The following is a 24,763-nucleotide window of genomic DNA, read 5'->3' as shown; positions in this document are numbered from 1 at the left end:
CAGTGTTCTTAAAACACATATATCCACAGATTATACAGTTCATGCCTCTTCACAATAGCAGGAAAATTATAAATAAATGTACCATAAATTTGAATGCAAAAATGCAATCCCATGTCTTATTCTCTTTTTTATCATATTTTGGAACTTTTTTTTGAATACTTTCATAAAAACATTTATTTCACTCTTTTATACAAATATCCACAGGTATTTTCTAATCATGAAATAATTTTACAATGCTAGTTAGTATAAAAAATGTATCAGGGCTTCCCTGGTGAAGCAGTGGTTGAGAATCTGCCTGCTAATGCAGGGGACCCGGGTTTGAGCCCTGGTCTGGGAGGATCCCACATGCCGGGCACAACTAGGCTCGTGAGCCACAACTACTGAGCCTGTGCGTCTGCAGCCTGTGCTCCGCAACGAGAGAGGCCGCGATAGTGAGAGGCCCGCTCACCGTGATGAAGAGTGGCCCCCGCTTGCCACAACTAGAGAAAGCCCTCGCACAGAAGCGAAGACCCAACACAGCAAAAATAAATTAATTAATTAATTAAACAAAGGACTAGTCTTTGTCAAAGAATGATTGAAGTTAAAAAAAATGTATCAAATGCAAACAGACCAGTGACTTGACTTGAGATGACATTTTTAACAACTATAAATTTAAACACCACTACATTCTTGTTTCTTATGTTGTTGAACCACACTTGCACCTGCAGCCCCCCTTCTTAGGACATTCATTTTTATAACAAAGGTCTGTAAACACTTTCAAAATATCAGCTTCTCAGCAACCTATAAAGCCAGTGCACTAGGTTGCAAGTTACCTAAGCAAGAAACTGAGATTTTAAACACTGTTATGACCTGTTTTAGAGAAATTTTTGTAAACAAAATATCATTTATAAGACTATTTTTGTTTTGAAAAGCAAAACATTTGTTTGTTTAAAAACTTTATTTATTTAAAACTAAGTGTCTTTGAAAACTTTCCACTCTGTCTTCCATGCCTCTTAACCTCTTTTCCATATTCTCCATCTTTTTCTCTCTATGTGTTACATGTCCAGTATTTTCTCCTCACCTGTTTTCTCAGTTTACTAATTCTTTCTCAGATTTTGTCTAATATACTGCTACACCTACTCTTTGAGTTTTAATTTTGGTTAATGTAATTTTAAGTTATAGAATTTCTCGTTATTTAAAATCAATGAGGTCATTTTTTATTGTTTCTTTTACCCTTTGGTACTGCTTTACATCAAAATTCAAGTTGGTAAATTCCCTCCAGGCAAGAGCTTTGGATCAGTCTATCTTTCTGAATTTTCCCTGTTCATTCAATTTTAATCAAGTAATTATTTGTTATTTCATCAGCTTTTTGATGATTTTGATTATACTTTCAAAGAATATTTTCTCCAGCAATTTTTCTTTCTAATTGTGTGTGGTATATACATGAACGGCGGTGAAGGAGAGGGGACCTGGTCCAGCACTATAGGAAACTGAAGTCTGAAAATTGTTTGAACAATTTTAAAAATACGAAACACACTCAATTTATATTAGTTGGATTATTTGGGGTATAGATCAAATCACCTGTGTGATTTATCTGATCTGTCATGAAACTCTTGAAAATACTAAATATCTAGAATAACCATTTTCAATCCATTGTTTGTCAAACCTGCAACATTTGACCATTTTCAGACTGAGAGTAAACTGTGCAAAACGAACATCCAAGCAAATTAATTCTCTTTTTAAGGTCTATAAATCCTGTCCCCATAGCGACACAAGTACTTCTCAAGATTTCTTCCTTTACACTTCATATTTTGCCCAGTCATGAATTTTCAAACAATATCTTAGGCATTTATTTTGCAATTAAATCAATTACTTTATTGTTAACGCAACTTTCACTTCTGTCCTTTCAGAGAATTCTTAAAGCATACTGATGAAAAGTAAAATGTTGTTACAGACTAGTTATTTACAAGAAAATAAAATAGACTGCTTCTGAAATGTTGACAATATAATGCATAAATAAGCATGTTTCTAAATTTAATTGTTAGCTTTTATAAAATGATGGCAAATCTTTACTTGTAGTTAAAAAACAGTGTGATTTTTAATTTATTTTTCTTGTGTCAAACTGAAGACTTGAACTTGAAACTAAATTCCACCTCTCTAACAGTCACATTATATAACAAATATTGACAACGACTAGAATTGAATATTTCAAAAATGCTCACATACACATATAAATACAGGGATGGTTGGTTACAGCTAGATCCGTGAGTCCTATATCACCTCACATCGCAATAAATTTCTTGTTTTCTGTTCTTATTTGTCTTTACTATCCTCTCTCTTTAACCCATGGCTTAAAAAATAACAAAGAGGATGACTCAAATCTTCAAATAATTTTCTTATTCCCTTGTAGCTATATATTTTAATTTACCCCAGAGTTCTCAAATGGGCCTAAGAAAGTTCAAAGTGATACAAAGTGTTATTAAGGTTTTATATATATAATCTCACCCCCTATAGAACTCCAAACATACTTTTCACAACTGAGAGACATAGAGCATCCCAGAAGAGTCTGAAAAAAGATCTAGAACTCACCAATATCCACATTGTCAAAAGCTGGACAGATCTGGATTCAAATCCTAATTAACTGTGAAACTTTGGGCAAGTTACTTAAACCCTATGTATCAGGGTTTGGTCAAGAAAGCAGACATTGCTTAAGGTATTTCAAATAGAAAGAGATGTCATATAGAGATTAGAGAACATTGGGATGACCAGTGAAGCAAGGGTCAGGGAAGTCATTGCTAGTGTTCAAAAATTCAGGAAGACTAAGAATCACAGGAAACTGCCACTGCTAATTCACAGGCTGACACAAGGAAGGCACTCATCAAACCTCAGATCTGTCATCTCTGCAGCCTATGGGCTTGAGCCTCTGCATCAGCAGCAAGAGTCTCTTCTTTTATTCTTATAAGCACCCTTGTTAGCAGAATGTAACATGGTACCTTGATGTTAGGAATTCTGGAGAATACAGTACCAGGCTTTCAGCCTCTGCAACACAGGGAAGAGAAGAACGGGGAGAAACATTGCCAAATGGTCAAGAGAAAATCTAGCACATTCCATACATCTCACTGTCTCCAAATGTAAAAATACTGTCAAAACAAATCAAAATAGACGGAGCACCTGTTCCAATATTCTTTTCTACATCAAATCTCCTAAAGTGAGAGAAAAACATATATGTAAATATACACATTTATTCAGATATAACTACAGATGATATAGACATGGATAAAGCATAATGGGTCAGGAACACAAATTGTGAAGAATCCTTGAAAGATAGAAAGCGTATGGGATCAAACTGGTAACAGCTGTGACAAACATAGCTCAAACAAATTCAGGGCACTATCACTGTAAAGACTAAAAACAATCTAAATTGGATTAAAGAAAAAAGCAGAAAAATGTTCCAGAAAATCATTAGAGTAAGTCAATTAAAAAACTGAATTTAGGAAAATAAGACCAAGTCCTTTCACACTGGCAATGTGTGACAGGCCCGAGTTTTATTCATTTTTATTAGTGGTATAATGTTGGTTTTTCATTACCACTTTTGAAATAATGTTTGTGTGATTTAATTAATTTTGATATAAATATTGTTGCATTGCTATCCAAGTTCTTTAATTCAGCATCTAGTAATAGATGGCTTAAAAATAACTTTCCTGATTTTCTTTAAAATACACTGTTTTAAATAAAAATAAAAAAATACACTGTTTTGCCTTTAATGATGATTACACCATTAAACAAAAATATCTTTTACCTGTTATAAAGCTTTAAGAGCTATTTCAGGGGGGAAAATTTAACTATTGAACTGAAAGGGGCTATATATATATATGTATATTGTGTTGTGTCCCTTCTAAGTGGGCCTTTCTTTTTAAAATTTGGTAACCAGGCCATAAGCCCATTCTCACCGTTTTTCAAACTCTTTCCTTTTTATTAATGAGAAACTGAAGACCAGTGTCTGTTTTTAACATGTGAATAGGCAGTTGACCTCATCTCACCATCAAAATATTTTTCTTAAATATCTGTTGAGTGTTTTCAAAATGCCAGGCTACATTGAGATTTTTAAAAACAAAATCTTATTTAATCCACCAAATAATAAAGTGGACACTGTTATTATATCACTTTCACAGATAGGAAAACTGAGATTAGAAAACATTGTTATGTAATATCACATTGTTAAAAGTGACCAAGTTAGGATTTGACCATTATCAAGTTTTCAAAGCTCATGTACTTATTCGCTGTGCCAGTGTTTCTTAAGCTGGGCATCTGCAATGGTCTGAATGTTTGTGTCCCTCCAAAATTCATATGTTGACATTCTAACTCCCAGAGGTGATGGTATTAGTTAGGTGCTGCCTTGGGGAGATGATTTAAGTCTTGAAGGTGGAACCCTCGTGAATGGAATTAGTGCCTTACAAAAGAGGCTCCAGAGAGCTTCCTACCCCCTCAGCCATACAAGGTTACAATGAGAAGCCTGAAACCTGGACCATACTGGCACCCAGAAATCAGACTCCCAGCTTCCAGAACTGTGAGAAATAAATTAATGCTGTTTATAAGCCACCCACTCTGCAATATTTTGTCATAGCAGCCTGAAAGGGCTACAGCAGCATCCATGTTCTTCTGGGGTCAACTGTCTTTTTCTCAAGGGTCTGCAAGTCTAGGCATATTTTTTTCTTTCATTTTGATAAAAGCACAACCTGTGAATTAGCTGGATGAGCACCTTCCATCTGACTACTGACGGACGATTACAGGGCCCATATTTGCCTTAGTATTTTCAACTAAGTGCACACCCAGTGAAGGTCCAATGAAGCTGGAACTTGCTGGTGGATGAAGAGCTTCCAACAGTTTGCAGAGAAAACCTGGACGTGCTGAGTCATCTCAAGACAAACGTTGGTAGAGGCATATGCCATTTGTGAAGAAGCTGCAAAGTAGATAAGTCTCATGAAAGTTACCTTAAACCTCTACAAATCTAGAATTCTGATGGATTGGCCAGGTCACTCAGTGTTCATGCAGGAAACAAATGGCACAATCAGGGGGATAACGGAGGAGACTTCAATGAAGAGACTTTTTACAAAGGTGTGGCCAAGGTTAAGGGAAATTCATAAGAGACGGAGTAGTGCTTCAGGGTAAGTAATGAGAAACCTGGAGGGGTTGGGGAAGGAGCTGGAGAGAGGTGCTGTCATCTTTAACTGGGATATAACCAGGGCTTGGGGACCTAGCCAAGAAGGTGTCAGAAGAATTAATATCCTGTCCTCACTCTTACCTCTATGTATTACCAATCTCCCGCTGGTATCTCTATGTAAACAGTACCAATCTCCTTCTGGTAGTCTCCAACCCCTGACCTAACCAGAAGTCAAAGGACAAATAGCCCTTGATGCAGTTCATACAGGTCAGCCTCCCTGGGCACAAATCACTTCAGAGTGAAGCTGGGGGGCAAATGAGATATCCAGCCTTGTTATATTATCCAATGATGTATTGCTTTGTCCCGATAATAACATTTAAATTGATGTTTTATTTTCTGGAAAGTATAAATATTTATTAATACTCATAATGTTGAGTGAGAACAAGATTCTAGGGACACATCTTTCTTTCCCCAGTTGAAAGGAGGTAAGATTAAATAAGTAACTTGGTAGAGCCATTTTAATAAAGAGTTTGAGATTTTATGTCTCACTTAACAAATATCCTTGTTCACTGTCATTTCATGTTTTTGAGTTGAAAATTAAGGTGTTGAATTAAAGTTAGGAAATAGGCAAGCAAATAAAAGTGCATCTTCCTGGTTGTTTCTTTTTTTAAAGGCTGAAAATTGCTATTGGATGACAGAAGATTTCAGATGACTTCATTTGGTTCGAATGATTACAACTTAATGAAAAGAAAAGCCCTCATTTCTTTTTCAAAAATTAAGTTGTCCAAACACAATATAAGGAAAGTCACACCTAAAAATAATTCTTGAGTAAAAGACCTAATGGCTTTGCTAAATACAAAATTTGTTATGAGCTAAAAAAAAGTGACACAGTTGATAGGAAATTCAATGCAATCTTAGGCCAAAGGAAGATTAAGGAACTTCAGATCAAGGGAATTAATAATTCCATTGGGGGTATGTATAGATTAAATACCACCTGGAATTACAGGAGACTGAAAAGGAGAATGGATCTCAAGGATGTTGGAAGATTCTTACAAAGAAGATATGGTTGGATTGAATGATCTCTGAGGTTCTTTGATTAAAAAAAAAAGCATATTGAAACTGATACCTGATGAAAATGGCTGGCATGGGGTGAGGAAGAAATTAAGGAATTTTAGATTTAAAAGAGGAAAGGTAGAACACTAACCGTGAGTGTATCTGATGGGGCATATCAAGAAAGAAATGGGGAACAGGTGAAAAGGCCACAGCAAGAACAAGAAAGCATACATACCCTAAAGAACAAGGGAAAGTATTGACAGGAAGATGTATATTGTACTTTTTGGAGCTTATTTTTCTGAAAATGGACTCAAAACAATTACTTATAAAATTCACTTCTCTTTTATACTTTCTGATATCAGATAAACTCCATAGAGAATGTGACGCTTTTCCTACATTTTTTATACCAATATACTTGAAATAGCATTCGGAAGCAGAAAGAAAGCAGGAATAAACTCTTTTGTCAATGTCTCAGAAATATTGCATGATTGTACATGAAAATTGTCAAAGACTTAACTGTGGCAGTTAGAAAGTATGATTTCTGAAATGCAGAACCTTTCGGTGGTTCAGTATCTTTATCTCCCAAAATGTGGAACAGCTATTGAATTATAAAACTTAATAAATGAAACACTGCTCTTCCTCACCATTTTTGGTGTCACTTTAAATTACAATGAATCCAGAAGTTATTCACCAAGAGTGAATTATTTTTTATACATATGGGCAATAATGATTTAGAATCAAATAACTTTCAAGAAAAATAAAAAGTGTAGAATTTGATTCAAATTAGGCCCTAGGGTAGAAATTTTAAAGCATATTTAAAATAATGTGCTTTAAATTTGGTTCTTTTTGTGTTTTCATCTGTGAGGACAACATGACCTAAGGGGTTGGCATCTCTTCCCTGACCCTTAAAATGAAAGAATCTCAGCCTTTAAACACTAAACGATAAGCCAGACAGATCTGTGGGCTTCTGTGACAAGATTCTTTATCAATCCTTAAAATCGTATAAAGAAATGAGTAGGACAAAGAAAATTGAGAAAGACACAAAGTCCCACACCTTCTCAGCAACCAAAAGTCAGCTGAAAATAGTACCTATTTCCTCTCATTTTGTCAGAATCCAGTTATCCCACAAAAAAGAAAAGAAAAAACAACCCTCCTAGTGGGACTTCCCTGGTGGTGCAGTGGTTAAGAATCCACCTGCCAATGCAGGGGACACAGGTTCAATCCCTGGTCCGGGAAGATCTCACATGCCGCGGAGCAACTAAGCCCGTGCGCCACAGCTACTGAGCCTGCACTCTAAAGCCCGCGAGCCACAACTACTGAGCCCGCGTGCCCCAACTACTGAAGCCTGCGTGCCTAGAGCCCATGCTCCGCAACAAGAGAAGCCACCACAATGAGAAGACCACTCACTGCAACAAAGAATAGGCGCCACTCGCCGGAACTAGAGAAAGCCTGTGCACAGCAACGAAGACCCAACTCAGCCAAAAGTAAAAAAATAATAATACAAATAAAATATATATAATTTCTTTACCAAACAAACAAAACCCTCCTAGAGTTCGAGACCATAACTGAGGTCAGTAAGGTCAAGTAACTTGAAGTAAATGCACGAATAAGTAAGGATTTCCATAGACAGAACTGTCTGCAAAGATGAATCAGACAATGACCTCTCCTTTGGGTTGGGGGAGGGGTGGCTCTAGGGCAGAAAAAAACATGAACTCTCATACAAAGACTATAGCAGAGGTATACACATAGTATATGAAACAGTGAAATGAGAGTTCATTAAGGAAAATCAAAAGAAGTAGTGCTGATTCTGAGCCTTGAATGATGAGCAGAATTACATCTGATGGAAATAGTGGAAAGAGGTGGAAGAGATGGCAAACGTAAAGGCACAAGAGCTTGAAATGCCTGGGAGACCAGCCATTGGATCAGCACCACTGGAAGCCTCCTGGTATCCCCTTGCCATGTCCCATCATCTGATATCCCTGCATGGATATTCCAGTAACATTGACTGAGTTTGAATACGTTTATTTCCAAAGAGGATGCCAGAAAGTTCTTTAGGTCAGCTGACTTAGCAGGAACCTGTGTGTTCACTGAGTGTTTAAGGTCATGGGAAAGTAGAAGGATACTAAGATCTGAGTTGCCACAGATGCTATTTATGTGTGTCTTAGGGATCAAGGCACAGAAGGAAGCCCATAACCCTGCTGGGGATGCAGCATGAGCAAATAAATGAGCCCAAATGATTCTAAGTGGGAGAATTCAAAGTGGCAGAATAAGGAGCTTCATTGAAACAACGAATAAAAGAGACAAATATTTCATCTACATACTTCCATCCAAACTTCTCAAGCTCTAGCCAATTGCACCTGAATGCACTCATTTAACCAAACAGGATATGTGAAGCTTAGCAATCAATCAAAGGAGTTGGCTATGACAAGTCTCTGGCCTGCAAGGCCAGATCTCAAACTGAAATGTTTTATTCCTTCAAACTCATTGAGCTCCCAAGACTGCTGCCTATCGGAGATGGTTTAGAGGTATGACTTTTTACAGCTACCTTAGTTCTAACCCAAAGGCTAATACGCATGTGGTTATAATTCATTTCCTAGTAGAGTCTTCAAATACAGTGTCTCAGATCATTTAAGGAGACAAAGCTACTGATCCAGCACCATGAGATCATGGAATTCAAGATGGTTTTCCCACAGAATTGTATTTATTGTAATTATTGTATAGAGGAAGACACCTATATCACTAGGACCCTACCACAGATTTCACCAGGCTATTGGGACATAGCTGCCTATGCAGGTGAGTGACCTGCAACCACGATTAATCACTGAGTGCACACAACATTCCAGGCACTGTGCTAAGTACTTTACATGCATCATATCATTTGATCCTTCCAACACCCTTATGAGGTATTGATTATATTCTGTAGGTGAGAAAACTGAAACTTAGGTCAAGAACCTGCGATATCCCACAGGTGCTAAGCTGGAGCTTACATGGAGCTTACTTTCTAATAGGGGAAGACAGACAACTATTATACAAGTCAACGTGAAATACGTGAGATAGCAATAGATGCTAAGGAGCTACAAAGAGGGATGGGGACAGAGGCATTTCTAGTTTTTATAGGCCTGTCACTATTAAAACATGATTAAGTAAAGGGACAAGCCTTGTAGACATCTAGGGAAATGTTACCATAGGGAAAAGCAAACACAAATGCAAAGACTGTTGAGTGGGGGAGATGACTGATGTGTAGAGCAAAGAAGCCAATGCAGCGAGAGCAGAGGCAGTAAGACAGAGGCGAGGGAGGGGAGCTTAGAGCTGAAACAGGGCCCAGATAATGCAGGACCTTGTAAATCATAAAAACCAATTTATATTCTACTCTGAATAACTAGGGAAGCCATTGGAGGTTTCTGAGCAAAGAAATAATATAATCTGGCTTTTGTTGTTATGTTAGGGGTACATTTCAGTGAAGAAACACAGTAGTTAGGAGACAATTGTAGTCTATGAAATGATGGTGGCACAGACCAAGGTGGTTGCAGCAGAATCGGTGCCGGTTCGTCACATTCTGGATATATTATGAAGGCAGAGGTGAAAAGATTAAATGGTTGTCAAGTGGGATGAGACACAGGTGGCAAAGCTGCCTAAGGTTTTTGACTGAACAACTGGGAAGGGGAAATTTCCATTTCCTGGCATGGGGAAGCTTGTGGGAGAATTGGAAATAGAAGTTTGATTTTGGACATGAACCTCTCTAAGTGGAGAAAATTCAATTAGGCAAATGAATATAGGATTTTGGAATTTAGGTAAATGTATGGATTGAAGATACATACATTTTGGGATCACCTGTGTAAAGATAATGTATAAGGTCATGTAGCAGGATGAGATCACATGTGAGAGTGAGTATAGGTTAAGAAAACAGATCTGAGAACTGAGTCCTAAAATTGCACTAAGATGTTCATCACTATGCCCATCTCTTCTGATGTATACCTCCCCACTCCCCGAAATGTACTTGTAACTTCTCCACTTCACTGGAAAAACCATATAGAATAGTTCCCAACTATACTTTGCCTGTGAGAATTCTAACATTTTAAATGCTGAGATATTCTCAAAGCACACACATACCTCATATCTTTCAGTTGAGAACTGACATGTTTGGCATGATTTCCTTTATTTCATATTTCAGCAAGGTGAGGGAGATGAAGAATCAGTGGTGGAAACCAAACAGGAGCGGTCCGTGAGTTCAGAGAGCTAAGAGAGTGTGTGCCGGAAGCCAAGAGTAAAGTTATTTTAAAAAGAGGAAATGAACCACTGTATCAGATGCTGCTGATACACTGAGTAAGAAAGAGGATTAAGAAAATCTGATCGGGATGTGTCCAGAGAGAATGAGAAGAGAAGAACAAAAGAGTCACCAAATTATACTTCCACTAGCAGTCTTAAATGACGTCTTACCACTCATGGCAAAAGAAGAAACCCTCACTTGAACCCATCCCTGGATATGGTTCCACTGAAAAATGTCTACATGTCCCTGAATCCTGACTTATCTGCACCCACTCCACCTAGAGCACAAGCTTCAACTTTAAATAATGTCCTGCTTTCCTCCTATTCTTCGGCCATTAATTACTTGCACCCAATTACTCCCTAGCAGTAATCAAATCCCTCTAAGTCATTTATCTTACAAGAGTTGGCCCTTTTGTATATGCCAATTAATTTTATGTCTAACAGTCAGAAACTGCTTCATTCTGAGATGGTCTAGATTACAATGTTACCCACTGAACCGCTCAGTCTTGTCTGGTTAGACACAGTTATATCAACCAAATCACATTCATTTGTTGAAAATGAGGGCATATTTCTTTCCATATTTTCATGGCAAGTTACAATTCTTAATGAACGTATTTCTGGCAAGGCAAAATCCGAAAGCCTAACTGAATGCCTGATAGCATTTTGGTCTGTTAGACAGTTAATTATTTTACTAGCAGTGAAATGCTTCCATAATGTCAAGTGGAATACACTGATTCTTTTTTAAAATAGTTTTATCTTTCGCTTCCCTCAAAATTTCATGCCTGTCGGGAAAAGCAGAGAATTAATAACTAAGACTACATCTCAATTATTAAGCACTGACTTTGTTTTGTAAAAGAGAAAACTGAGGCTCAAATTGTGTAGAGAGAGTTGACAATGATAGGTAAAAATATAGCTCTGGAGGCAAACTGTCTAAGTTAGAACTCTGCCTCCACAATTTCTAACTGTGTGACTTGGATTAATTTACTTCTCATCCATTAAATGGGTACACAGAACTTAGCTCACATACTCGTTGTGAAAATAAATGAACTGCCAAATGCAGAGATCTTCATCTTGGGATTAAAACATAGTAAGTACTCAATAAATGTCATCTATTCTTAAGTAGCCTAACTAAGAGCAGAATCTGTTCACCAAACTTTTCCATTGCTGCTCCTTCTTCTGGGCCAGGATATCTTTTAAACTTGACACATTAACGGAATTTGTGCCATACCAGCCGTATCATGTCAGAGGGTGAAAACGGAAATGAGAATGTGGGGCAGTCTGTGCTCGAGCCTATGATGATCTCATTTCAACCAGAGGAACGCTCCTTTCAACCCAGGTCATTCGCTCCTCCAGCAGCCCTGGTTGGACCTCCACAAGGCAGATGTCCCAATGAGTTGGGTGTCTCTGACAAGGAACACAGCTGCTGGGAAGGAAGGGGCTGAGCCTGTCACTGCTGATTGCAGTGTTCCTCCTGGGCATAGGAGACGTTGTGAACACATCAGCAGTGAGACAAAGTGAAGGGCAGGGTGAAGGGTGAGAGATAAAAGACTCATATAACTTTCCTAAGGGGGCCATTGGTCTCACCCTCTGACCACTTAGCAAGCAAACCTTCCCTTGGGAATTCTTCCCTGCAGAGATCTTCAGGCTTGCTTTTGCAGAGCTTTGTACTGTCCTTAACTATTTTTAATTCACACAAAGCACGTCCTTTGGGGTGGTATGCCAACCAGACTTGCAAGACTTTACTGTAAATTTTTGCTTTAGCCTAGTTTTATTTTTAGCTAATTCCTCTCCCACTTTTTGTATGGAAAGAAAGAAGAACCAGAACAAGGGAAATGGTTTACAAGTGAGTTCTTGACATAAATATAGAAGACAAAATGGCTTTTATTCTCCAGTTATCACTGCAGGGTAATTCCTATTTGGGAACACAGATGTTCAGGACTTAACTTTGATGAATCCTACACTGAGTAGGAAAAAGCAGAGAGCCATATTTCCAAAATGTTTTTCCTTGAAAATGGTGGAATGCTGCCCTAGTACAGAGAGACCACTGAGGAATCCTACAGTATAAAAGCTATTTTGACTCTTTTCCCCACGTGTAATAGACTTAAAATTTTTAGAACAGTTTTAGATTTACAGAAAATTTGAGAAGATAATGCAGAGATTTCCTATACATCACATACCCAGTTTCCCTTGTTAGTGACCATCTTACATTAGTATGATTACATTTATAATGATTAATAAGCCAATGTTGATACCTGATTATTAACAAAAGTCCATACTTTTTTCATATTTCCTTAGTCTTTATCTAATGTCCTTTTCATGTTCCAGGATCTCATCCGGATACTGCATTACATTTAGTTGTCATGTCTCTTTAGGCTCTTCTTGGATGTGACAGTTTCTCCCTGCCTTGACAGTTTTAGGGAATACTGGTCACGTATTTTGTAGAATGCCCCTTATTGGATTTATCTTACGATTGGGATTATGAGTTTGGAGGAAGATCACAGAGGTAAGTGCCATTTTTATCACATCACATCAATGGTACAAACTAACAACATGATTTATCCCTATGGATGTTAACTCTGATCAGTTGGCTGAGGTAGTGTTCACCAGTTTTCTCCATTGTAACATTCTTTGTTGCCCTTTTCCATACTAGCCTCTTTAGAAGTCACTATGAAGGCGTGTGAAGTTATGTTCCCTCTCCTTGAGGGCAGAGTATCTACATAAATTACTTGGAATTCCTCTATATGGGAAATTTGTATTTATTTATTTCAATATGGATTCGTGGAAATTTATTTTATACTTCAGATTGTAGTGTAATATTTATTTTCTTGCTCAAAATTTTTCCAGTTTTGGCCATTGGGAGCTCTTTCAGTTGTCACCTATATCTCTCCATCAATAAGAGGTTTTGTTTTGTGGGTACTTCCTTACTTTGTGGCTGTGCTGACGTCTCCAACCCTAATCAATTACCATATGGGTCATTCTAGTCTCCTCCCCGTGCTCATCTGTAAACTTCTATTCCAATAGTAAGGAACCTGGTTCTTACTATTCACCACCTGTATTAGTTTCCTGTGGTTACTGTAACAAATTACCATAAACTTGGTGGTTTAAAACAAAAGAAATTTATTCTCTCATAGAAGATAATTTTTTTTTTTTTTTTTTAATTCTGGAGGCCCAAAGTCCAAAATCAGTTTCACTGAGCCAAAGTCAAGGTATTGGCTTGGCTCCATTCCCTTTGGAGGCTCTAGGGGAGAATCTCGTCTTTTTCAGATTCGGTGCCTGCCAGAGTTCCTTCACATCACTCCAATCCCTGTCTCCATTTGCACATTATCTGCTCCTCTTCTGTGTAATCTCTTTCTGCCTCTCTCTCACAAGGATGTTTCTGAGATGGCATTTAGGGTCTACCTGGATAATTCAGGATAATCGATAATCTAGTTTAAGATCCTTAATCACATCTGCAAAGAGTTTTTCCAAATAAGGTGGCATTTACAGGTTCCAAGGACTAAGACCTGATATCTTTGGCAGCTCTCGGACATAAATCTCAGCAGTATCTTTTCTGATCCATCTCCCAGAGTAATGGAAATAAAAACAAACAAATGGGACCTAATTAAACTCAAAAGTTTTTACACAGCAAAGGAAACCATAAACAAAACAAAAAGACAACCCACAGAATGGGAGAAAATATTTGCAAATAATGTGACCAACAAGGGATTAGTCTCCAAAATCTATAAACAGCTCATGTGGCTTAATATCGTCAAAACAAACAACCCAATCCAAAAATGGGCAGAAGACCTAAATAGACATTTCTCCAAAGAAGACATATAGATGGCCAAGAAGCACATGAAAAGATGTTCAATATCACTAATTATTCAAGAAATGCAAATCAAAACTATAATGAGATATCACCTCACACCAGTTAGAATGGCTATCATCAAAAAATTCACAAACAGTAAATGCTGGAGAGAGTGTTGAGAGAAGGGAACCCTCCCTACACTCTTGGTGGGAATATAAACTGGTACAGCTACTGGGGAGAACAGTATGGAGGTTCATTAAAAAACTAAAAATAGAGCTACCATATGATCCTTCAATTCCACTCCTGGGCGTATATCCAGAGAAAAACATGGTCCGAAAAGATACATATACCCCACTGTTCATTGCAGCACTGTTTACAATAGCCAAGACATGGAAGCAACCTAAATGTCCATCAACAGAGGAATGGATAAAGAAGATGTAGTTCATATGCCATCTTTATATCCTCTTTGGTTTAGTGTGTGTGAGATCTTTTGCTAATTTTTAAATTGTTTTCTTGTTTAGTTTTAAGAATTATTTGTATATTTTGGATACAAGGCCTTTATCAGATATGCATTTGCAAATATTTTCTTCTAATCTGGGCTTGTATTTCATTCTCATAACAGTGTCTTTCACAGAGCAAAAGTTCAATTTTAAGGAAGTCCAACTTATTTTTTCTTTCACGGATCATGCTTCTACTGTTGTATCTAGAGAGTCATCACCAAACCCAAGGTCACCTGGATCTTCTGCTATGTTATTTTCTAGGAGTTTCATAGTTTCACATTTTATATTTAGGTCTATGATCATTTTGAGTTAATATTTGTGAAAGATGCAAAGTCTGTGTCTAGATTCCTTTTTTTGCAGGTAGATGTCCAATTGTTCAAGTACCGTTTGTTAAAAAGACTATCCTTTCTGTATTGAGTTACATTTGTTCTTTTGTCAGAGATCAGTTCACTATACTTTGTGAGTCTATTTCTGAGCTTTCTATTCTTTCTGTCCATTGATCTTTGTCTATTCTTCCACCAATACCACACTATCTTCATTACTGTAACCTTATCATAAGTCTTGAAATTGGTTAGTGTGAGTCCTCCAACTTCTTCTTTATAGTTTTGTTTTGACTATTCTAGATCTTTTATCTTTCCATATAAACTTTTGAATTAGCTTTACAATATTTACAAAATAGCTTGCTAGGGTTTCGATTGAGAATGCATTGAATCGATAGATCTAGTTGGGAAGAATAGACATCTTAACAATATTAAGTCTTCCAATCTATGAACACAGAATAACTCATTTATTTGGATCTTCTTTGTTTTCTTTCATCAGAGTCTTAATTTTCTGCATATGGCCCTTGTACATATTTTGTTATATTTATCGTTAAGTATTTTTTAATTTTTGCTATTGCAAATGATATGTTTAAATTTCAAATCTAATTGTTCATCACTGGTATATAGGGAAGTAATTGACTTCTACGTATTAACCTTGTAAACCTGTGACCTTGAATTCTCACTTATTATTTCTAAGAGATTTTTGTTGATTCTTTGGGGTTTTTACATAGCCAATCATGTCATCTGCAATCAGAGTTTTATTTCTCCCTTCCTGATAGGTGTATCTTTTATTTCCTTCTGTTGTTTTATTGTGTTAGCTAGCATTTGCAACATGATATGAAATAAGAGTGATAAAAGACATCATTCCTTGTTTTCAGTTTCTCACCATCAAGTATTATGTCAGCTGTAGGTTTTTTTGTAGATTATTTTCACTTTTTAAATTCCGTGTTTTCCAAATTTATTTGACCATGAGGCCCTTCGATTGAAGTACACTTATTAATATTTCACTGAACAATAGTGTTCCATGGAACACAGAAAAAACTTATCACGGTAATAATTATTCAGGAGTAACAGATCAAATTTGCCCTCAGGAGCAAATAAGATCGATTCTAGAGAGAGATGAGAGAATACTTTGGAATGGTTCCTCTACCTGGTTGCCAAAACAATTTGAGCTGGTACATGGAAATCTGCTGTTTTATACTGATGGTTTCTAAACTTTATGTTCACCAGAGTCATTCATTCATTCCTTCATAAAGTATTTGTTTTGCATTCTCGGATTAATGGGGATTACAAAGATGAATAAGGCATAATTCTTGCATTGGAGGAATGCAGTCTAGTGGGAAAATATTATAAAAATTAATTCCCAAGCACCCACTCACTTATATGGAAAAGAAAGCACCCCAAAATTTCTCCTCAAGGAAGACGCTTCAGGATAACTTTATGAGTCTAACTACAAACAACTTTCATCAGGGTTTTGATTATGAAATTTTTATCATCCAAATTTATTTTTAAAATAAAGTGCCTGTTATTTACCACCTCAAGAAGTAAAATGTGACCACCACTCTTGAAGCCCATGTGCACACTCCCACAATTTTATTCAAATTCCTCTCCCTCACTACAGGTAACTATTATTTTGAACTGGGTATTTATCTTTTCTGTGAATGTCTTTCTACTGTGTTAGGTGAGTTTGTATTCCTAAACAATATATACTCTTTTGGCATACCTTTAGATTTTATACGTTGATGTCATAATGGGTAGAGCCTTCTGCAACTTGCTTCCTTCACTGTATATTTGTGAGCCATGTCCATATTAACAGTTCTAATTCATTTTCACTGGTGAATAATGTTACATTGTATGAATACAGCACAATAAATGTATCTATTCTATCCTTGATGACATTTAGGTTGATTCCAAGTCACTGATATTTCAAAAAATACTACCGTGAACATTATAACCCATGTGTCCTGGGCTTATGTTCCGGAGTTACTTTCAGGTAAATGCCTAGAATCAGAACTGCTGCCTGGAAGGGGACATGCAAATTCATCTTTACTAGATTTTGTTAAATTGCTCTCCAGAGTGATTTTTCATTTCTATCCATACTAAATGAATTCCCATTTCTTTGTGTTTTGCCCACCTTTATTATTGGCCAGTCCATAAGCTATGAAGTGATAGCTGTTGTGTTCCTAATTATTAGAGAAGTTGAGTGTGTAAGCTGTGTAGTTTTCTTCTGTGAACTTCCAGTTCATAATCTTCACCAATTTCTCTTCAGATGTTATTTATCCAAATATTCTAGATAACATCTAATCCTTTGATAAATAGGCTCTAATGATTTTTCCCAGTTGGTACTTCCTTTTTGCTGATAGTTTGCATGTCATGATACATATAAGCTTTTAGTTTTATGTAATCAAACGTACAGATTTCATTTTCCTTTGTTTACTCTTTGTCATTTAAGAAATACTTTCCCGAACTTAGGTCAAAGATATAATCCTGTATTTTAATTTAAAGCTGTTAAATGTTACTTTCACCATTAGATTTTATTTCACCTAGAATTGATTTTTTTTTTTTTTGTATGGCTTATGTCGAGATATAATCACATTTCTTTCTTATTTTCTTAGGGTTAAGATGCCGATCCTGTCCCAACTGATTTGCCAGAGGAACTATGTCATATATCAATTTTCCATATGTTTATTTTGGAGCTCTTTTTATGTTCAATGGACCAATTTCTCTTCTTTTAACACTGCTGGCCTAAATCATGCTATTTTATTTACTAAAGTCTTGTTCTCTGGGAAGAGAAATTGCCCCACCAATTTCCTTTTCCACAAATTGTCTTAGCAACTCTTGGTCCTTTTTTTCTGAATATATTTTTTTTAAATCAGGTTTTCAAAGACTTGTATGTTTTTTTTATTGTTTGTTTGTTTTGCGGTACACGGGCCTCTCACTGTTGTGGCCTCTCCCGTTGCGGAGCACAGGCTCCGGACGCGCAGGCTCAGCGGCCCAGCCACTCCACGGCATGTGGGAACTTCCCGGACCGGGGCACGAACCCGTGTCCCCTGCATCGGCAGGCGGACTCTCAACCACTGCGCCACCAGGGAAGCCCAAGATTTGTATGTTTTTAAAATTTTCTTATATGGGAATTGTGCAGAACTTATAGATTAATCTTGGAAGAACTAGAATATTAATGATATTAAATCATTACCTTGTTATCTTGTTCTTACACCTCATTTTGAAGATTCATTCATAGGTATGTTATATTTGTGGCTATATAGTATATATATAGTATTTAAATTTTCGCTCTTGGTATATAGAAAACCAAATTATCTTTGTTTATTGATCTATGTTCAGTAACCTTGTTGAGCTCTCTTCTCAATTTAAAACTTGTATATTCTCTTGGATTTTCTATGGAGATAATCATATCCAATATGGATAGCCATACCCAACAGCCTATTTCTTCCCTATCTTCTCATTATTTTGTTCCTTTTTCTTACTATACTGGTAAACCCCCATTATAATGTTGAATAAAAGTTGGGTAATGAGAAATTTCATTTCCACTTGATTTTAAAGGAAATATTTCTAAATTTTTGCCATTAAATTTTGGGTTTCCTGTAAGTTTTTGGTATCATTCTTTGGCCAGGTTAAGCAAAGTCTTTTTCTTTCTAGTTTGCAAAGTTTTAAGTTTTTTCTTCAATTAATGAGAGGGTGTTGAATTTTATTAAATATCTGTCTACATTTATCTGGATGAGGTAAATTATCTCAATACATTTTCTAAAGCTAAACCAAACTGGCAATCTAACAAACCACCCTAAAACACAGTGACTTGGAGCAGTAATCATTTACACTCATGGATCATTGGGTCAGCTGAGGTGGATGGAATGGCGAAGGAAGCTGACTCACCGGTGGTATCTGGAACACCTGTTAACCTAAGTGTGTGAGTTTGTACTCATGTCAGCTGGTCAGCTGATCTAAGCAGGGCTGAGCTGGGCAGCTCTATCAAGTTGCCAATCTGTATGTTAGCTAACTGGCTCTGCTCCACACAACTCATCCCCCTTAGACCAGCAGGTTAGAGCAGCTTTAGCCCTTGCGTGTTCTTCCCATGAAGATGGCAGAGGGACAAGAAACAGCTTTATTGTATAAGCTCATTCCAAGCTCTTGTACCATTTCTACCAAATTCCCATTGACCAAAAAATAGCACATTAAAAAAATCCCAAGTCAAATGGTTGGGAAGTGCACTCCACCTTTTGTGAGAGGAACTGCACAATTACATGGCAAAGGGTATTGATATCAGTAAGAGTGAAGAATTTGGACCAGTAACGCACTCTGCCACAATGTATTGTTCTTCTAATACACTGCCTAGCTTTGCAAAATCCCAAAATATTATTTAGTAAGTACATGACCTTAGAATTGTCCTTTAGTGCACTTGTTATGGAATAAAGTTCAAATAACATTATCATTCTCCTTTTTCTCTTATATAAAATATGAACAAATTGACTGGTGCCAACATATCTATGTATCTAGGACACGAATTACCCCAGAGATTTCCCAAGGCTGGGAAACTTACTTTACTTCTTTCCTAATTCTACTAATTCCTATATTTTTGGAAATTTTTTCTATGCTTCAGGAGGTTGAAAACTCTCAAGAATTTCTTCATACATTCAAATAAAAAATGTCACAATGGGTAATATAAGTCTAAATCAGTCTAAGTTCAGTGAGGAAAATAGGGTCTCTTGTTGCCTAAATAAGGGGCTTAACACAGGAATTGGGACAAATATCTGTGTTGCTAAGGGACAACTTTTCCTGCCAGGACATTTCCCACATTTAAGACCTTTCGATTTACCTGATTCATTTCACAAAATGGGCTCAGTCTGAAAACAAGATACATTAACCATAGAAACAAAGAATGTAAAATGTATAGAAATGAACCTAATAATGAATGCAGAAAATCTTTCAGAGAAAATGGTTTAATTCTATTAAAGGACATGAAAGAAAATTTGAGTAAATTGAGTGACACAACATGTTTATGCATGAAATAATTAATATGGCATTGAGGTCAATTATCTCACAAAGTAGTCTGCAAATTCAACACAATAGCAATAGAAAGTATAGCTGGAGGCATTAAACTCATTCTAAAGTTTATATGGAAGAAAAATCAAAGTCAACTTTGAAAAAGACTAGTAAGAAGGAAGATCAACCCTACAAGATATTAACATATATTATTAATTCTTAGTAATTAGATCAGCAGACTAATGGAACACAATAAAAGAAACAGAAATAGATCCCTGCACATATGAAAACGATATATAATAAAGATGCTACCACAAAGCAATAAGGAAGAGACAGTAGAAAGCTATGTGAATCTACTGAGTTTTTTTTTAAAAAAAAGCAAAAATTAATTTTTGGCTCAATTAAGAACATACCTATTTATTCAGTTGATTTTCTGCTGCTAAAAAAGCCTTTTTAAGATTCTTGCTCAACTACTATCATCAGAAAGTGCCTGTTTTGGAGGTGCATCCTGCTGACGCCCCCACTTGGAGAGACAGATTTACCTGAAAAAGTAACTCATAGAAAGCACCAGACTGTAACATGGGTGTGGGAAGGTCATAGAGCTAAAGGGAGTTGGAGAGATAAGGATTTCCTAAAAGATTCTATAAAAAATTGGGCAGATAGAAGACTGGAAGAAGATATTTACAACCTTTAAAACTGATAAGGAAACAATACTTAGATTCTAAAAAAGATCGTGACAATAAAGAAAAAGATAGAAGTATAATAGAAGAAGTATAATAGAAAACTAGAGAAAGACCAATAAGTACAAGAACATGCTCAAACTCAAAACTAATAGGAAAAATACTAATTTTTCTAAAAAAGCAACAGTGAAAAATTAATGTATACCCATCAGAATGCAAGAATTAGGAAGATGGGTAACATCTAATGTTGGCAAGTTGTGGACCTGAACACTCATGCACTGCAAGTAAGAACAATAATTAACTGATCCAGCCATGCCAGAAAGCAGTATGGTAGTGTCCAGGAAAATAAAGTATGTGTATGCTTTATGACTCAGTGATGCATTCCTGGAGATTTACATCTCAGGGGAGCTCTCTCAGAGAATCTCTTAAGGGTACATGTTCAAGCATGTTCAGCATGACATTGCTTATAATGACAGGAATAGGAGGTATGTTCAATGTATATTTCTAGTATGAAGTTTGTAAAATGAAATAGCTGTATATCATGGAATTCTATGAAGCTCTAAGCTCAACAAACTAGGCACACATACAGTAACGCTGACCAACATTTAACACATTGTAAGAAGTGAGCAAACTATTTGAATGGGATTTATAGTGCAATATCACTTGTGTAGATTAAAAATAAACACACACAAATCAAAACTATATATGTTACAAGGACACATTAAAATATATATACTTAAACATATATAATATAGTTAAGAATGTAAAGCAGGTCTATTAGAAGGGAAAAATTAAATACGTAGGAGTAAATCCTGTGTGAATCAATTATCATCATGTGATATATACACAGGGGTATGATGAGTTCCACTCACTGCCTGAGTTGCAATAGCTAAAAGAAAAAGAGAAAAATAAAAGTATCCACTTATTCCTTGATCCTGAGGACTCTCTGTAATATACCACACAATGACAAAAATCTTCTGGTGCAAGGTTAGAGACGGGAATGGAAGAGGCTGAATCTATACTAATAAACGTTCTGGATTTTGCATGGTTTATTTACAACAGATCAAGATTTTAGAGAATTAATTCCCCCCACATTTAAGATTTTAGGCTGTTTTAATCCAGTCACAGTACTTTGTAACAGGGCACAGGCAAAGATGGATTTGCTAATCCAACCTCATTGAACAGTACCGCTTAGCAGAGTTCAGGGAAGATTGTTCCATCTGAGGTATACAACACTTATGCCTCCCCATGTGGATGAAGTTACCTAACAAGACGCAACTGATAGGTGCCTTTTTTTATTCGCATGTTTGGTCACATCCTGGTAATATTTGTAAGTTTCCAGCTATTGTACCCGTTAGCTGACACAAAGACTGATTGCCAAAGACCTGAATGCTGCAATTAGTCAATGGTGTTATCTTAATTACTAACTTCTCCCTAATAGCCCCTCTTCCTCACTTCTGACACGGAAATCGCAGGGAAGTGCCAGAGATTGGTTCTAAGCTAGCCTTAGAAAGTTGGATTGGCTTTAATGCTTTTGTTTTGAATTAAGAGGGTTCTTTCAATAAATAATCACTACTCAAACTAAAAGGAAAAAATATGTGTCCACCAAGACAAAGAATCATGAAAGTCCTATTCTATTGTTCACCAGTCAGAAGACGCCTGGAAGAATTTTGTTCAGCTCTAGAAGTCAGTTTTTAAGAAGGACTTATACAAACTGATTCCTATACAAAGAAAAATGAACATGATCGTATTAAGTCTGGAAGCCACATCAAATCAGGAGCTAAGGGTGCTGGTACCAGAGAATAAAAATTTTAATATTTGAAGGAGAGCACTTTTAAAATGCAAGTGTTTATATGTTCTATCCCATCAGGGTCTCCAAAGTTCTGCCATGTTTATAAATCTCACAAGTTCTCAAATGGCAAGGGATTTGTTTCTGTGTTTATGATAGACTGCTAGAAGATATAAGTATCTGATGTTTCACTAAATGACAACTATGGACACCTGCAGCCCTTACTTTCAATACATCTGTGAAAATGTCTTTCATATGTTAAAGGAAATGAATATGCTCTCTTCCTAAATGGCACATACACTTGATTTTCAAATCTTGACTCCAGAATAGAATGAAATAAACGTTTCCACATCATTCTAGATCATTTTATTGCTACCTTGACTCTGTTGGACAGCTACGACTGACTGTTGGACACATATGACTGACACTTTAATATCTGCAAAAACCCAAGAACATAATCTTGGAATGAGTCACCATTTTCTATGACAGAGGCTGCCAACAAAGGTCCCAATCAGAAGTGGGACTTTCAAAGCAGAAACTAGAGTTGAAACAATACACAGTGAATTTCTGAAACTGTCTATGTTCCCGTTTCTTCAAAAGCATCTGAGGGACTGTCTACAGTACATTGACTCTGGAGCTTAAGGGCATTTGTATCAAAAACATGAAGGTACCTATAAGCCTGATGGAAAAGCTATGCTGTTTTCTAGCTAGTTTATTCAGTAGCACCATCAAGATGGAAAACAGATTTATGATAGTGACAAAACCACAGAGAGCCAAGAGAAGCACTTTTCAAGATCTCTGTCAAGAAGAGGTCACTCTGGAAAGCAAAACTTCTATGCACAGCCATTACCAAAGACAGATGCTCTGGGGGCATTTTTCAAGCCAGGAGGAAAAACAGGGCCCAGACACTGTTAACTCAAAGCCCATTGGGAATCGTGGGTCTAGCCTACACGGTCTTCCCATCTACGCCAAGCCATTTTCAGGGACCAGCTTTTAATCTGGCACCTCTCTAAACGTATTTCATTCATTGTCAGGATTCTAAGTATTCAGTTTGTCAGCTTTTATGCGCAACCAACCAAGGAGGCAATTGCTAGCTTCCAGGCAACAATTCAGCAGAGGTGATCTCCATCATTTTGCTATAAGAATATTCTTATTTCTAAAATAAATAAGTATTTTTCAAACATAGAAAGTAGTAGGACTTTATTTATGCATTCATCTGTGGGAAGAAACTAAGCCAATGGGAACAGAGAAGTCCCCATTCAGCTATTACTCAAGCAGGAAATCTTAATTTTTTTCTTGGTTGCATTAATGTAACAGTGGCTTCCTTCAGAGCTGGTACCAGCTGATAGGGGACATTTTAGGAATTTGTGGGGGAGGTTTTTTTGATTGTCACAATGTTTGAGGACCCCTAACTGTGTTTATTAGTTGGGGTCTGCAAAGAGTTGGACAGTCTCACACATTGAAGAATTGTAGCCTGAGTAACTTTTGAATGTACCATAGGACTTTCTCGCGTGGGAGGAAATTTGTTAATAATAATCCAAGCTGAGAACCTAACTGTATTTTACACATAAACACAAAGTACATTTTCAAGTTTCCAAGAATTCAAAAACCATGAAAACAAAACAGTTTTGTTCAGAGACTTACAGCAATTCTCCATGTCATAGACAGCAACCCTATCCCTGGTATCATTCTAAATTCCAAGCTGTCACATTCAGAATAATTCTATCTCTAATTAAGAGATATCTCTAAGTAAGCATCTGACTGCTTCACTTATGCATTGTAACACATTATTTTTAATTAATTATTTATTTTAAATTATTTCTCCTTAGGTTATAGTTAAGGCATTATATAGGTTATTTTTGGATACAATTCTTTTGTGAGATAAATATATTGCAAATATTTTCTCTTAGTTCATAGCTTATCTTTTCATCCTCTTAACATCTTTTTGAAGAACGGGTGATTTTAATCCTGATAAGCCTAATTTATATTTTTAATATTTACTGTTTTGGGTATTCTGTCAAAAAGTGTCCCTACCCAAAGTTCACAAGGATGTTCTTTTGTTTCCTTCTAGAATTTGATGGTTTTGCTCTTATATTTAGGTCTACACTATATTTCAATTAAATTTTATGTCTGGCATGGGGGAGGCAGATATCTGTTTATTTTTGGTATAGGATGTCTACTTGTTCCAGAAGCATTTATTAAAAATATAGAGCTTTTCGCCATTGAATTA

The sequence above is a fragment of the Delphinus delphis genome, chromosome 16 (genome assembly GCF_949987515.2).
Source record: "Delphinus delphis chromosome 16, mDelDel1.2, whole genome shotgun sequence".
NCBI lineage: Eukaryota > Metazoa > Chordata > Mammalia > Artiodactyla > Delphinidae > Delphinus > Delphinus delphis.
Note: the sequence above shows the minus strand (reverse complement) of the source record.